The sequence below is a fragment of the Ornithorhynchus anatinus genome, chromosome 3 (genome assembly GCF_004115215.2).
Source record: "Ornithorhynchus anatinus isolate Pmale09 chromosome 3, mOrnAna1.pri.v4, whole genome shotgun sequence".
Classification (NCBI taxonomy): Eukaryota; Metazoa; Chordata; class Mammalia; order Monotremata; family Ornithorhynchidae; genus Ornithorhynchus; species Ornithorhynchus anatinus.
Genome location: NC_041730.1, coordinates 109,144,039 through 109,157,935, shown reverse-complemented (window position 1 = coordinate 109,157,935; position 13,897 = coordinate 109,144,039). Strand labels below are relative to the sequence as shown.

Below are 13,897 nucleotides of genomic sequence, written 5' to 3'. Positions count from 1 at the left end.
CTTGGAAAGTACAATTCAGCAAAACAGATAATCCCTGCCCACACCAGGCTTTCAGTCTAGAAAGGAGGAGACTGATGTCATAACAGGTAAAGAACCATCAATATAAATAAATAGAATTAAAGATATGTATGTATCAAAACAAGTAAACAGGCATCAATATAAATAGAATTGTAGATACATATATACACGAGTGCTGTGGGGTGGGGAGAAGGGGTAGAGCAAAGGGAACGAGTCAGAGTGATGTGGAGGGAAAGGGGAGCTGAAGAAAATGGAGGCTTAGGCTGGGAAGGCCTCTTGGAGGAGGTGAGCCTTCAGTAGAGCTTTGAAAGGGGGAAGTGTGATTATCTGGCAGATTTGAGGAGAGGGGACATGAGTTCTCCAAGGAGTGAGCGTAGATGGAGAATAGAAGGAAGCCAAGAACTGACCCTTGAGGGACCCCTACAGTTAGGGGATGGGAGGGGGAGGAGGAGCCCGCAAAGGAGACCGAGAATGGACGGCCAGAGAGATGAGGAGAACCAGGAGAGGATGGAGTAAGTGAAGCCAAGGTTGGATAACGTGTTGAGGAAAAGGGAATGGTCCACAATGTCAAAGGCAGCTGAGTGGTCAAAGAGGATTAGGATGGAGTAGGAGCTATTGGATTTGGCAAGAAGGAGGTCATTGGTGACCTTTGAGAGGGCAGTTTCATTGGAGTGAAGGGGGCAGAAGCCAGATTGGAGGGGTTCCGGGAGAGGAGAGGAATTCGAGGCAGCCAGTGAACATGACTTGCTCCAGAAGTTTGGAAAGTAAGGGTAGGAGGGCATGGTGGCGCATACCTATAGTGCCATCTACTCGGGAGGCTGAGGCTGGAAGATCACTTGAGCTCAGGAGTTCTGGGCGGCAGTCCGCTATGCTGATCGGGTGTCCGCACTAAGTTCGGTATCAGTATGATGATCCTCTGGGAGCGGAGGGTTACCAGGTTGCCTAAAGAGGGGTGAACCAGCCCAGATCGGAAATGGAGCAGGTCAAAACTCCTGGCCAATCAGTAGTTATGTAAGTGCTTAGTACAGTGCTCTGCACACAATAAGTGCTCAATAAATACGATTGAATGAGTGAATGAATGAGAGCTTCTAAGGTGGAATGAGAGGTAGAGTTATGCAACTAGAAAACATTTTTGAAAGACTATTAACATGTTCAATTGAAAGTCCCCCCCCCAGCGCCCCGACTTGCCCATATCTATAATTCTATTTGTGTGTATTAATTCCCATTTACTTGTTCTGATGTGTATATGTATCTGTAATTCTGTTTATTTATATGGATGTTATTGATGTCTGTTTACTTGGTTTGATGTCTGTCTCCCTCCTTCTAGACTGTGAGTCCAGTGTGGGCAGGGATTTCTCTCTTTGCTGCTGAATTGTGCTTTCGAAGCGCTTAGTACAGTGCTCTCCACACAGTAAGCGCTCAATAAATATGAGTGAATTAATGAAAGGGAGATGGGGTGATAACTGGAGGGGGCTGTGGGGTCAAGAGAGGGTTTTTTTTTAGGATGGGAGAGATGTGGGCATTTTTGAAGGCAGAGGGAAAGAAGCCATTGGAGAGTGAGCAGTAGAAGATGGAAGTTAAGGAGGGGAGGAGGGAAGGGGTGAGAGTTTTTATAAGGTGTGAGGGAATGGGGTCTGATGCTCACATGGAGGGGGAGGTACTTGAGAGAAGGCAGGAGATCTCCTCTGAAAATACTGCTGGGAAGGATGGGAAAGTTGAAAAGAGGGTCCGAGAGGAGGGGAGATGGAGAAGGGGAAGGGGGGATTTTGGGGAGCTCAGACCTGATGGTGTTAATTTTCCCAATGAAGTCTCAAGCTTCGGTGGTGGGTTTATTGCTTTCATTTTGGGGAAAGATAAAAAGCTTAAGAATTTTGGTCTTTTTCAACCACAAGTGGAGAGTTGGCTTTTGGGCAATTTGTCCTGTTTTATTATTTCAACTTTTGTATATTTTGTTTGTTTCACTTAAAAGTGCATTCTCCAAACTTCCTGTAGCTTAGCTGAGACAAGAAGAGCCTGAGGGATATGCTTTAATTTTATTCACTCTTTTCCTATACAGTGATCTGAAGATGGATGAAGATGAATGATACAATTACGGTAAATGGACTTTTTTTCTGATATATGATATCATGAGGAGAAATTGTGCTGTTTTATAAATTAGATACAATGTGCTTTTTAGCCTAATTAAAGGATTACAGAAAATCATAAAAGGATTTATTGGACATTTGAAGCAAATAACTTTTGCAAAGCATTTTGCTTTGTGAAAATCATTGGATTGGTAATGTACTACCAGATTTAAAGCATTGTTCCTTTGAGGCTGACAGGGGAAAATAGGGTGGCCCTTTTACTGATTTTACAGTTTCTTGCAGGTGTGTACCCTGTCCAGAATGGATACCTGTATATCCATTGTCTGAGTCTTCAACTCCTAATATCCCGTGGCTTGAGCAACAAGAACTGCTATTCTGACTCAGTTCACAGGAGCTGGAGCAACCAGGGGTCAGAGAACTGTGGTGGTTTCAGCTTAGGGTGATTTTAGATGGACTTCTGCATAACTGGCATTTGTATGTTCTCACATGGTGTGGTGTGCCAGCATAATATGTGATCTTCTGTGCATCTTGGGTTCCAGTTCAGGGGAGGTATATCGCTTGTCAACCTAAGTGAAAACTTTTCACAACCCAGCGTTTGCAGGTATTAGAGTTGTTATGAAGTTGCATTCTTTCTCTCTGTATTATGAAACAAGTAGCATTGATCACTTTTGTGCATCTGTGTTTCTCAGTCTGGTGCTTCTAGGACTAATAATTGTCATTTGAACAGTTGCCATTGCTGAGAGATTTCCATAGTGCAGCACTGCAGGGGTTTCTCCCCTTTTCTTTCCCATCACTGTGGACAACTACACTATCCTCCTATTGAACAAGCCCCATGACCAAGACACTATCCTTGACTCATCTTTCTCATTCATCCCACATATTCAATCTGTCACCAAATCCTGTCTGTTCTGCCTTCACAACAAAGCTAAAATCCACCTTTTCCTCTCCATCCAAACAGCTACTGTGTTGATCCCAGCACTTATCCTCTCCCTCCCTTTCTACTATATTTGCCTCTTTGCTGACCTTCCTGTCTCCTGTCTCTCCCTAGTCCAGTCCTTACTTCTTTCTGCTCCCCAGATCATTTTTCTAAAAAACGTTTGTCTCCCCACTGCTCAAGAACCTTCAGTGGTTGCCTATCCACCTCCATGTCGAACAGAAACTCCTTACCATTTGCTTTAAAATATTCCATCACCTTCCCTCCTACTTTGTCTCACTGATTTTCTTCTACATCCCAGCCTGCGCACTTTGCTCCTCTAACAACAACTTATTCCCTATAAATCGATCTCATTTTTCTTGACGTCGACTCCTACGTCCTCCCTCTGGCTTGGAACTCTCTCCCCTTACATATATGACACCTTCAAAACTTTATTAAAAATCACATCTTCTTTAAGAGGCCTTCCCCCATTAAGCCCTCTCTTCCCCCACTCCTCTCCCCAGTGCATCGCCTCTGCACTTGGATCTTTTCACAATATATATTTGGTGTTCATCTCACTTTTAACCCCACAGTAGTTATGCACATATCAGTAATTTGTTTATGTTAATGTCTGTCTCCTCCTCTAGACTAAGCTACTTGTGGGCAGAAAGCACATCTACCAACACTAGGGGTTTTTTTAATGGTATTTTTTAGTTCTTATTATGTGCCAGGCACAGTATTAAGTGCTGGAGTCGATGCGAGCTAATCAGGTTGGCTGTACCACCTGGACTCAGTCTTGACCCTCATTTTACAAATAAGGTAAATGAGGCACAGAGAAGTTAAGTGACCTGTGCAGGGTAATGCAGCAGTGTCACCCGTCGCCGGGGACAGGTTCTTTCGGAATCGGCGCGGCGAGAGAGAGAGAGCCGCCGGGGATGGAAAACCTGAGTTTTGTATAGAATTTATTCCGCGGGGCGAATTGAGTTAATGAATTATTTAGACGTGACAATCGGCCTTCCCTTTTGGGGGAAATATGGTGTTAAAGCTTCCCCTTCGGGAGAAATATGGTGTTAGAGCTTCCCTAACGGGAGGAATACACTGGTATGTTACTCGCGTGTGGGCGGACACCAGGGCCCGCCCAGGCAGAGTTTGCTTATGGTTTACTCACAGCTAGTTCCCACCATGTGCGCACCCACTCAGGAGGAATCCACTTAGGCGTTAAACCCACTTGCACGTTAAAACCCACTTATGCGTTAGACCCACTTGTACGTTAAAACCCACTTATGTGTTAAGTTCACGTATGTGCTACTTGCACATGGTGAGGTGGCTAGCTCCCACCATATTCACGTCCCACTGGGGAGGCACCCACTTAAACATCAAATCCACTTATGTGCTACTCGCACTCGGTGAGGCGGCTAGCTCCCACCCTGTTCACGTCCCCCTGGGGAGGCACCCACTTAGACATCAAATCCGTTTAAACGTTACGTACCCATGGTGCAGCATCTGGCTTCCAACCCCACGAGCGCTCAGCAGGACGGGACACTCACCCATCCCACGGCTCCTCACTCGGTGCAGGCAGAGCGGCCTTCTCACGCTCCGGACAGAGGCGACCTGCAGCCGGCTGCTGCGAGTCCAGTTCCTCTGCACAGAAGGTTAGAGGTGGCCAGTATTTATCACCTGTGCCCTTAAGCCATTCCAGCTTCCGGCCTCAGTTTATCCAATCTCTGCCCTCCCCTCTCCTCCATTCCTAATTTGATCGGCACTGGGGCGAGGGGCACCTTCTGTATTCCTAGCTTGGGCTGTCAATCTGGCAGTTTGGGCTGTGGGAGCGGTGTCCCACCCTCACTTCTGAGTTCCACCTGCTGGCTCAGGAGGTCACAAGATAGCATTTGACCTTGGGATGGTCAGTACCCCAGCGTCACCTTGGGACAAGCAGACAAGTGGAAGTCCAAGATTTGAACCCAGGTCCTCTGGCTCCCAGGTTCATGTTATGTGCCAAGCACTGTTTTAAGCACTGGGGAGAATACAAGGTAATCAGGTTGTCCCACTTGGGGCTCGCAGTCTTCACCCCCATTTTCCAGATGAGGTAACTGAGGCCCAGAGAAGTGAAGTGACATGCCCAAAGTCACACAGCTGACAAGCAGCGGAGCTGAGATTAGAACCCATGTCCTCTGACTCCCAAGCCCGGGCTCTTTCCACTAAGCCATGCCAATGTTTGTTGTGTGCAGGGAATGTCTGTTGTTATATTCTACTCTCCCAAGCTTTGCACACATTAAGTGCCCAATAAATATGATTGAATGAATGAATAAGACATAGGGTTGGTAGACATGACCCCTGTTTACAAGGAGCTTCATCATGTTTATGTCCCAGCTTTAGAGTCCAATTTTTCTCTTGCTGCTCTCATCACTGATGTAGTGCTTGTTAAAAAGAATAATAATAATAATGGTGGTATTTGTTAGGCACTTATAATGTGCAAAGCACTGTTCTAAGCCCTGGGGGGGATACAAGGTGATCAGGTTGTCCCTTGTGGGGCTCATAGTTTTAATCCCCATTTTACAGATGAGGTAGCTGAGGCACAGAGAAGTTAAGCGACTTGCCCAAAGTCACACAGCTGGCAAGCGGCAGAGCCGGGATTCGAAAAAACAAGCTTGTGGTGGGTGACCTATGGAGTTTGGTATATCCAAATCTGAAAGATCTCAGCTCTTCCTAAATTAAAATCCCACCTTCTCCAACAAGTCCAACAAATTCCCTGATTGTTTTCTCAGCATCCTAGGCTATTTAAGTCAATCAACCAACTCTACCACATATGAATTTGAACAACTGAATCAACTCAATCAACCAGCATATATCTAAAGTTTTGAGGATGGGTATAATAAACAAGTTCCCCATCCACTCTACCCACTCTTGATGACCATATCGATGCTCTCAACTCCACCCTCTCTACTTAACTCTATTTTCTCATTCCCTATCCCTTCATTGCTCTTGCACCACTAATCCACAGCCCTGGATCACCTAGTTCATATGTACTAGAGTTGGTTAATTTGCTTAAATAGCTTAGGATGCTGAGAAAATAATCAAGGAATTTGTTGGACTTGTTTATATCCATCGTCAAAACTTTAGATATATGTCGGTTGATTCAGCTGTTCATTCGATTACTTTTTTGACCATTCTTGTAAATATTTTTGGTTTTTCTTTCCCATCTGGCTAGAGTTTAACCCTTTGTGGGTCAGAAAGACAGCACTTCTATTCCTCCCAAACACCCATTACAGTGCACAATATTTCTGCTACTAAAAGTCCTCTTCATTGACTGGACCTGGGATCTGAGGAGAAAGAAAAACGAGGGTGAATTTCATGTGATTTCACTGTGTTCTGTGTAAAGGTAGTTCAGAGTGAATCAGGGTAAAGCAAACCCAATTTCCTACTGAAAGGAGGTTGGCTATGAGACTCCCTAAATGGCAGCTGAATAAACATATTCCCATGACACTGCCAACCCTCGGCCAAATAAAGCCTGCCCAAGGTTTCCGGAGGTGGAACTAAACACAAGTCTAAATCCCTGGGCTTCAGAAGCCGAACCTCAGGAGCGTTGGGCCCGATTATAATTTATTTATTATTCCCAGACTAAGCCCCCCTTTTCCTCAGCTCCCCCTCCCCCCACCTCACCCTGACTCGCTCCATTTGCTCTACGCCCCCTCCCCGCCCCACAGCACTTGTGTATAAGGTACATATCTATAATTTTATTTATATTAATTCCTGTTTTACTTGTTCTGATGTGTATATATGTGTGTATATATATAATTCTATTAATTTTTATTGATGCTATTGATGTGCCTTTACTTGTTTTGATGTCTGTCTCCCCCCTTCTAGACTATGAGCCCGTTGTGGGCAGGGATTGTCCCTTTGTTGCTGAATTGTACTTTCCAAGCACTTAGTACAGTGCTCTGCACACAGTAAGCACTCAGTAAATATGATTGAAGGAATGAATTTATTTTTTAATGCCTAACTCCCCCTGCAAAGTGGAAGATCACTGTGGGTAGGGAATGTACCTCTTCTATTGTTATATTGCACTCTCCCAAGCGCTGCACACACTAAGTAAATATGATTGACTGACTGACTGACTCAAACCAAGTTTCTCCAACCTTTTGCCTTCTTCTCCCCCTAGTTCTGTCTCTGAGAACCCCTTGGGTTTAGCACATCCTAGCTGCCCAAGGTAAACAGAGCTTCTCCATTTCCTCCTGTGTTGTGTCTGTCTGCTGGCCTCTGAATTACCCTTGGATCCACACAGTAATCTCTCAGGAGTATTTATTGAGCACTTACAGTTTATAGAGCACTGTACTAAGCGCATGGGAGAGTACAAGAAAATGGAGTTGGTAGACATGTTCCCTGCCCACAAGGAGCTTGCAAACTAGAATTTACAGTTTTAAAGCAAGTGTTTCAACCAAAAGAACCCATTGGACTTTGCATCCATGCAGGAAGGGCATTAATTCCAGTTGTTCCCTATGAGTAAGTGTTTCAACCAAAAAACCCATCTAAGTTTGCATTCATGCAGAAAGGACTTTAATTGAGGTTGTTCCTATCAGCAAGTTTTTCCCAAAAAACCCATCTAAGTTTGCACTGTGGAGAGGACATTAATTCAAGTTGTTCTGATCCCATGCTTGTGGGGCTTCTGTGTAGAAGAAGTGTGACCTAGTGGATAGGGCAAAAATCTGGGAGTCAGAAAGACCTGGGTTCTAATCCCTGCTCCACCGCTTGTCTGCTGTATGACTTTGGGCAAGTCACATTCATTCATTCGTTCAGTTGTATTTATGGAGCGCTTACTGTGTACTGAGCACTCAGACACATTTGCTGTCCACAATAAGTTTACAGTCTAGAGTGGGGGAGACAGATATCTATACAAATAAATAAATTGCAGATATGTACATAAATACTGTGGGTCTGGGAGAGGGGAAAAACCAAGGGATCAAGTCAGGGCAATGCAAAAGGGAGTGAGAAAAGAGGGAGCCCGTCATTGGGCAGGGATTGTCTCTATCTGTTGCTGAATTGCACATTCCAAGTGCTTAGTACAGTGCTCTGCACATAGCACTCAATAAATACTAGTGAATGAATGAAAGGAGCGGATTAGTTTGGGAGGGCCTCTTGGAGGAGATGCAACTTCAATAAGACTTTGAAGGCGGGGAGAGTAATTGTCTTGATCTATTTGAGGAGGGAGGGTGAGACAGGCTAGATGGAGGCACAATGAGAAAGTTAGCATTAGAGGAGTGAAGTGTGTGGGCTGGGTTGTAGAAGGAGATAAGCGAGGTGAGGTAGGAGGGGACAAGGTGGTGAAGTGCTTTAAAGCCGATGCTGAGGAGTTTTTGTTTGCAGATGTGGATGGGCAACCGCTGGAGTTTTTTGAGGAGCAGGATGACACGTCCTGAACGCTTCTGCAGGAAGATGATCCGGGCAGCGGAGTGAAGTATGGACTGGAGTGGGGAGAAACAGGAGGCTGGGAGGTCAGCAAGGAGGCTGATGCAGTAATCAAGGCAGGTTAGGATGAGTATTAACATGATAGCAATTTGGATGGAGAGGAAAGGGTGGATTTGAGTGATGTTGTAAAGTTGGGATGACAGGATTTGGTGACAGATTGAATATGTGGGTTGAATGAGAGAGAGGAGTCTAGTGTAACACCAAGGTTTCGACCTTATGAGACAGGAAGGATGGTGCCGCCACCATCTACAGTGATAGGAAAGTGATGGGGAGGACAGGATCAGGGTGGGAAGATAAGTTCTGTTTTGGACATGTTAAGCTTGAGCTGATGGGAAAACATCTAGCTAGAGATATTTTGAAGGCAAGAGGAAATGTGAGACTGCAGAGGGGAGATCAGGGCTGGAGATCATCTTCATAGAGGTGGTATAGTTGAAGCCATGGGAGCGAATGACTTCTCCAAGGGAATGGGTATAGATGGAGAATAGAACTGGACCTAGAACTGAACCTTGAGGGACACCCACACAGGTGTTTCATTTCACTTCTCTTTACCTCACTTGTCTCATCTGTAAAATGGGGTTAGTACAGTACCTGGCATGTTGTAAGTGCTTAATGAATATAATAATAATAATAATAATCAAACACTTTTATTTCAAGAAAGATAAGGAAGTGCTTAAAAAATTGCACCAAAAGGATGTGACTAGGAAGGCAACTGAGCCTAGCCTCCTAAAGTTTTCAAAGGAAACTGTGCTTAGGCCAGAGATGCAATATGGCCAAACCTTTATGAGTGGTCTTCTAGCAATTTTGGTGTCGCAACAGTGCAGTGTACCCTCTCTGTACTTTCTAATTTTTTTTAACCACATGTTTCTGAGATGGTGGTTCTGTCCAGACTGGTTTCTGGATAGCTCTGGGAGTTGTAACTGACTGATTGGCACTTCTGATTTCAAGTGGAAAAGTACCATCCGGAATTCAGATGAAGTCATTCCAGCCTGGAAAAAACTGGTTAAAACAAGTGCGGGGCTTTACAATTGGGCAACTGCACCCAATTTTAGTAACCACCTTAAATAACTGCTTCCCTTTTATCAGAAGCCTTGGAGTGGAAGTTACTTCAATTTGGGGATCCAACCGTTAGGCCACTTGGTTGATAAGTTGAGCAGGTCAGTTTGACAGACGGTTCATTTTCATCATCGCCAACGGTATTTGGAGTGTGCTTTCCATATGCAGGGCGCTTGGGAGAGTACAGATACGACAGAGTTGGAGGGCGTGTTCTCTGCCCACGAAGAGCTAGAGCTATTCTAGAGAGGGAGACAGACATTAATATAAATAAATAATTAGAAATTTGTAATTCATAGATATGTGATATGATTTATAGATATATAAATAGTTGGATTAGAGATGTTTTCTGGTTTGGAAAAATAAAATTTCATGGTTTCCACCAGCCCAAGACATATCTGGGAGGAGTTGGGTCAACTTAATTTGACGTTATTGCAAAACCATTGTCAATCATTTCCAGGTGGTGCCGAGACTTTCTGGGTTTTGTGATTCCAAATGGCTCCGTGCTGTTGTACATGAACATTTATTTACTGCTGCCAGTGTGCCAGAGCAGGAACTTGTGAATATTTCCTTGAGCAGTGTTTGGCCAACATACTAGACACACTTGTTTCTAGCAGAAATCACAGTGACTTCCGGGAGCCCAGGCGTTTGTCAGACCTATGTTAAAGGACGTATTCCATTTGTGAAAATAGATGCTAATATTCACCCCTCTTAGGAATGAATTTCATTTTGAAATGATACTTGGGGGAAGGAGTGGGTTTCTGTGTGCCAGGCAAGGGATTTTGATAGGCTGTACTCCTGACGAATGGGAGAGAATCTTGGGAAGAAGGAAGGAAGGTAGGATAACTGGGAGGAGCACTAGGGTGATGATAGGAACACACAGGCAGACAAGAAAGGAATGCAGCCAGAATAAAAGTAGCTTGGGGACATCAAGATAAAAATAGCTTGTGGACAAGGAAGTAAAAGTCAAGTTAAGAAATGTCAGAAGACCTGGGTTCCCAGCCCAGCTCCGCCATTAGCCTGCTGTGTGATCTTGGGCAAGTCACTTAATTTCTCTGTGTCTCAGTTTTTTCAGCTGTAAAAATGGGAGTTCAGTACCTGCTGTCCCTCCTGCTTAGACTGTGAGCCCCACGTGGAGTAGGGACTGTGTCCGACCATTATCTCATGTCTGCCCCAGTGTTTAGAACAGTGCTTGATGCATAGTTAAGTGCTTAACAAATATCTTTTTTATTAAAAGATAGTAATAGCTAGTTTCCCTTTCAGTGTGGCTCCTGGAAAAATTAAATTCTATATTTGGAGCTGGTAACGGCCAGCTCACTGTCTCAGTGGAGCTTTCAGTAGGAAGCTTTGCAAACAACCCACCCTATTATGGACAACAGAAGGCAGCCTGTGTCTTCATGAAATTCACCTATTCAGTAGAGGACCCCTGAATTTACTTCCTCCTCAAAATTAATTTTTCAATCAGATTAACTGGCTGGGTGTTGTTTCGCTAGCCAGAGAATCTGGACATGGTGAGACACATCATTAGCCTCAAAATTTCTCTCTCTCACACACAGACTCCCCCCCGCCCCCCGGCACACACACATCACCCACCCACCCATCACCCCAAGTCAAGCCACAAAAGTTACCAGAAAAATTGCACTTGAGGATCTGGGGCATTGTGGCAATCAATCGATGGTATTTGTTAGAGAAGCAGCGTGGCTCAGTGGAAAAGAGCCCGGGCTTTGGAGTCAGAGGTCATGGGTTCAAATCCCATCTCTGCCACTTGTCAGCTGTGTGACTGTGGGCAAGTTACTTAACTTCTCTGTGCCTCAGTGACCTCATCTGTAAAATGGGGATTAAGACTGTGAGCCCCATGTGGGACAACCTGATTACCCTGTATCTACCCCAGTGCTTAGAACAGTGCTCTGCACATAGTAAGCGCTTAACAAATACCAACATTTATTGAGTGCTTACTATGTGCAGAGCACTGTATTAAGTGCTTGGGAGTGTACAGTACAATAGAATTAGCTCTGCAAGCCCAGGCTGCATGCTCCGCTCCTCTGCCGCTAACCTCCTCATTGTGCTTCATTCTTGCCTGTCCCGCCGTCGACCCCTGGCCCATGTCCTACCTCTGGCCTGGAATGCCCTCCCTCCTCACATACACCAAACTAACTCTCTTCAAAGTCCTACTGAGAACTCACCTCCTCCAAGAGGCCTTCCCAGACTGAGTCCCCCTTTTCCTTGGCTTCTCCTCCCCTCCCCATCACTCTTTCTCCTCCCTCTGCTTTACCCTCCTACCCGTCCCACAGCACTTGTGTATATATGTACGTATTTATTATTCTAAGTATTTTATTAATGATGTGTATGTATAATTCTATTTATATTGATGCCTGTCTACTTGGTTTGTTTTCTTTTATTGTCTATCTCCCCACTTCTAGACTGTGAGCCCGTTGTTGGGTAGGGATTGTCTCTATATGTTGTTGAATTGTATTTTCCAAGCGCTTGGTACAGTGCACACAGTAAGCGCTCAATAAATACGATTGAATGAATGAATGAATTGGTGGACACGTTCCTGGCAGGAAAGGAGGGTCTCTCTGGGGAAGCTGGAAACCTCGAGATGTATGCCAGTGTGTGTATTTTGAGGGGGTTTCCAGGGCTGCCCAGAAGCCTTCATTTTGAATCACTGTGCTCCAATAATCCAAAATAGAATAAATAAAATGATTTAATCTGATAGAGTTCCCTGTTTATGATGTATGGTGACAAGGGAATTGGTTGTTTCTGTAATGTAGTTTAAGAATAGACTGCTGTATCTTAAATATTTGTCATTAAAGGAATTAGTCTGTAAACTCCTTTAGTAACCATGCCAACATAATTAGAAGTCATTTGTCAGTGATGATCTTGCAGAACAGGAAGCTGTACTTCGGATTATGTCAATAATGTTTGTTTAGATTTTGAAGCAGGGTTGCCTCAGAATTTTTAGTTTTGCAGTACTGTGTTTGTTTAGCAACCTTTAATATTTGTGTCGATCGGGTACATTCACATCCCTTTCCAGAAATGCTGCTGGGAGACTTTATTCCGATTTAGCCAGATGCGGGTTTTGCCTCTCCTCTCTCCCTCAACTTTTCCTCTGTGCCCCTCTGCCACTGTCCACAGTTTATACTTCAAATGGACATTTTTCACCTTAGTTGTTCATGAAGTAGCCTCCGAATTAGGTGGTGTGCATGACGTGTTTCCTGGACAAAATTTTCAGTATTTTTGTTTTTGTTGTCATTTAATTTGGGCTTAGGTTTTGGAAAGGGAAGATTTCACCTAACATTTGGGTTTTTCTATTTTCATAGAAAAGATTGTTTTTAAATAAAATTGCATATTGTGTTAAGGATTTTTGAAGCAACCTGTGTATATACCATGTAAAATGTGGCACCTAGATAACATGCCAAGGAACAGATAGATGCATGTTGCATGAGGACATACCTACACCTCCCCCAAACATCTGTTTATAGCATAGTGGAGTGAAGGGAAGGAAAAGTATTAGAGAAATGAATGTATGTTTGTTTTCCTTTCATGTTTGAATGCCTGGGAATTTATACTATTGGTGGAAAATATCAATAATTAATTGGGAATAGTGTTCTCCCATCATATCGGACAAAAATGGGAGAAAATTCAAGGAAGTGCCATCTTTCCCTGCCAATTTTAAATTATGTTGCTTTTATTTTCCACCAAAATGAATGCCTTTTAAAAAGAAAATGCCAACAGGTGAAGTGACCTGTCCCAGTGGGTCTCAGGGTTAGCTCCAAAAAATGAAATTCTCAGATAATCTGAAGGTCTTGCTTTCACCTCTCCCTAGTAGGAGAGGACCAGCTTTAAGCTTTGAGGACACGGAACAGTACGGAGAGCCCGGGCGCAAAACCACACAACTCTGAGGCAGTTGTGCGCCTGAGGCTCAGTCTCTTGGTCTGAGGAAGGGGACATCAGATTTTAGCCTAGAAGAGATGGGGGCTGGCTGGCTGGCTAGCCAGTTGGCTAGGACAGGGGGATCCAATTGTGTCGGCAGTCCATTCCCTTTGGTCTCACCATTGCTTTATTTATATTAATGTCTATTTCCCCCTCTAGACTATAGCTCATTTTGGGCCTGGAACAGGTCTACCAATTCTGCCATACTGTACTCTCTCAAGCACATAGAATGGTGCTCTGCACATAGGAAGCACTCAATAAGTATGATTGATGGATTGCTTCAGATTCAGAGGGGTGGAGGTAGGGGCTCAAGGACCCATTGTTCCCAAATGTTGGTGTCTCAAAGGTCAATTCACTGCCCCAGTCCAACCCTTCTATCAATTGATCAATGGTATTTATTGAATACTTACTGTGTGTAGAACACTGAACTAATTGC

General features: G+C 44.3%; 1 long non-coding RNA gene across 3 annotated transcripts in view; it reads left to right on the top strand.

Annotated features, from left to right (window-relative positions):
- LOC103165889 overlaps positions 1 to 13,897 on the top strand; it is a 166,932-nt gene that overhangs the window by 119,740 nt on the left and 33,295 nt on the right. For all 3 annotated transcript variants that reach the window (XR_005659874.1, XR_005659875.1, XR_005659873.1), the window contains one exon: positions 2,075 to 2,112. This is a non-coding gene — a long non-coding RNA (uncharacterized LOC103165889). The remainder of the gene's footprint in view (positions 1 to 2,074; positions 2,113 to 13,897) is intronic.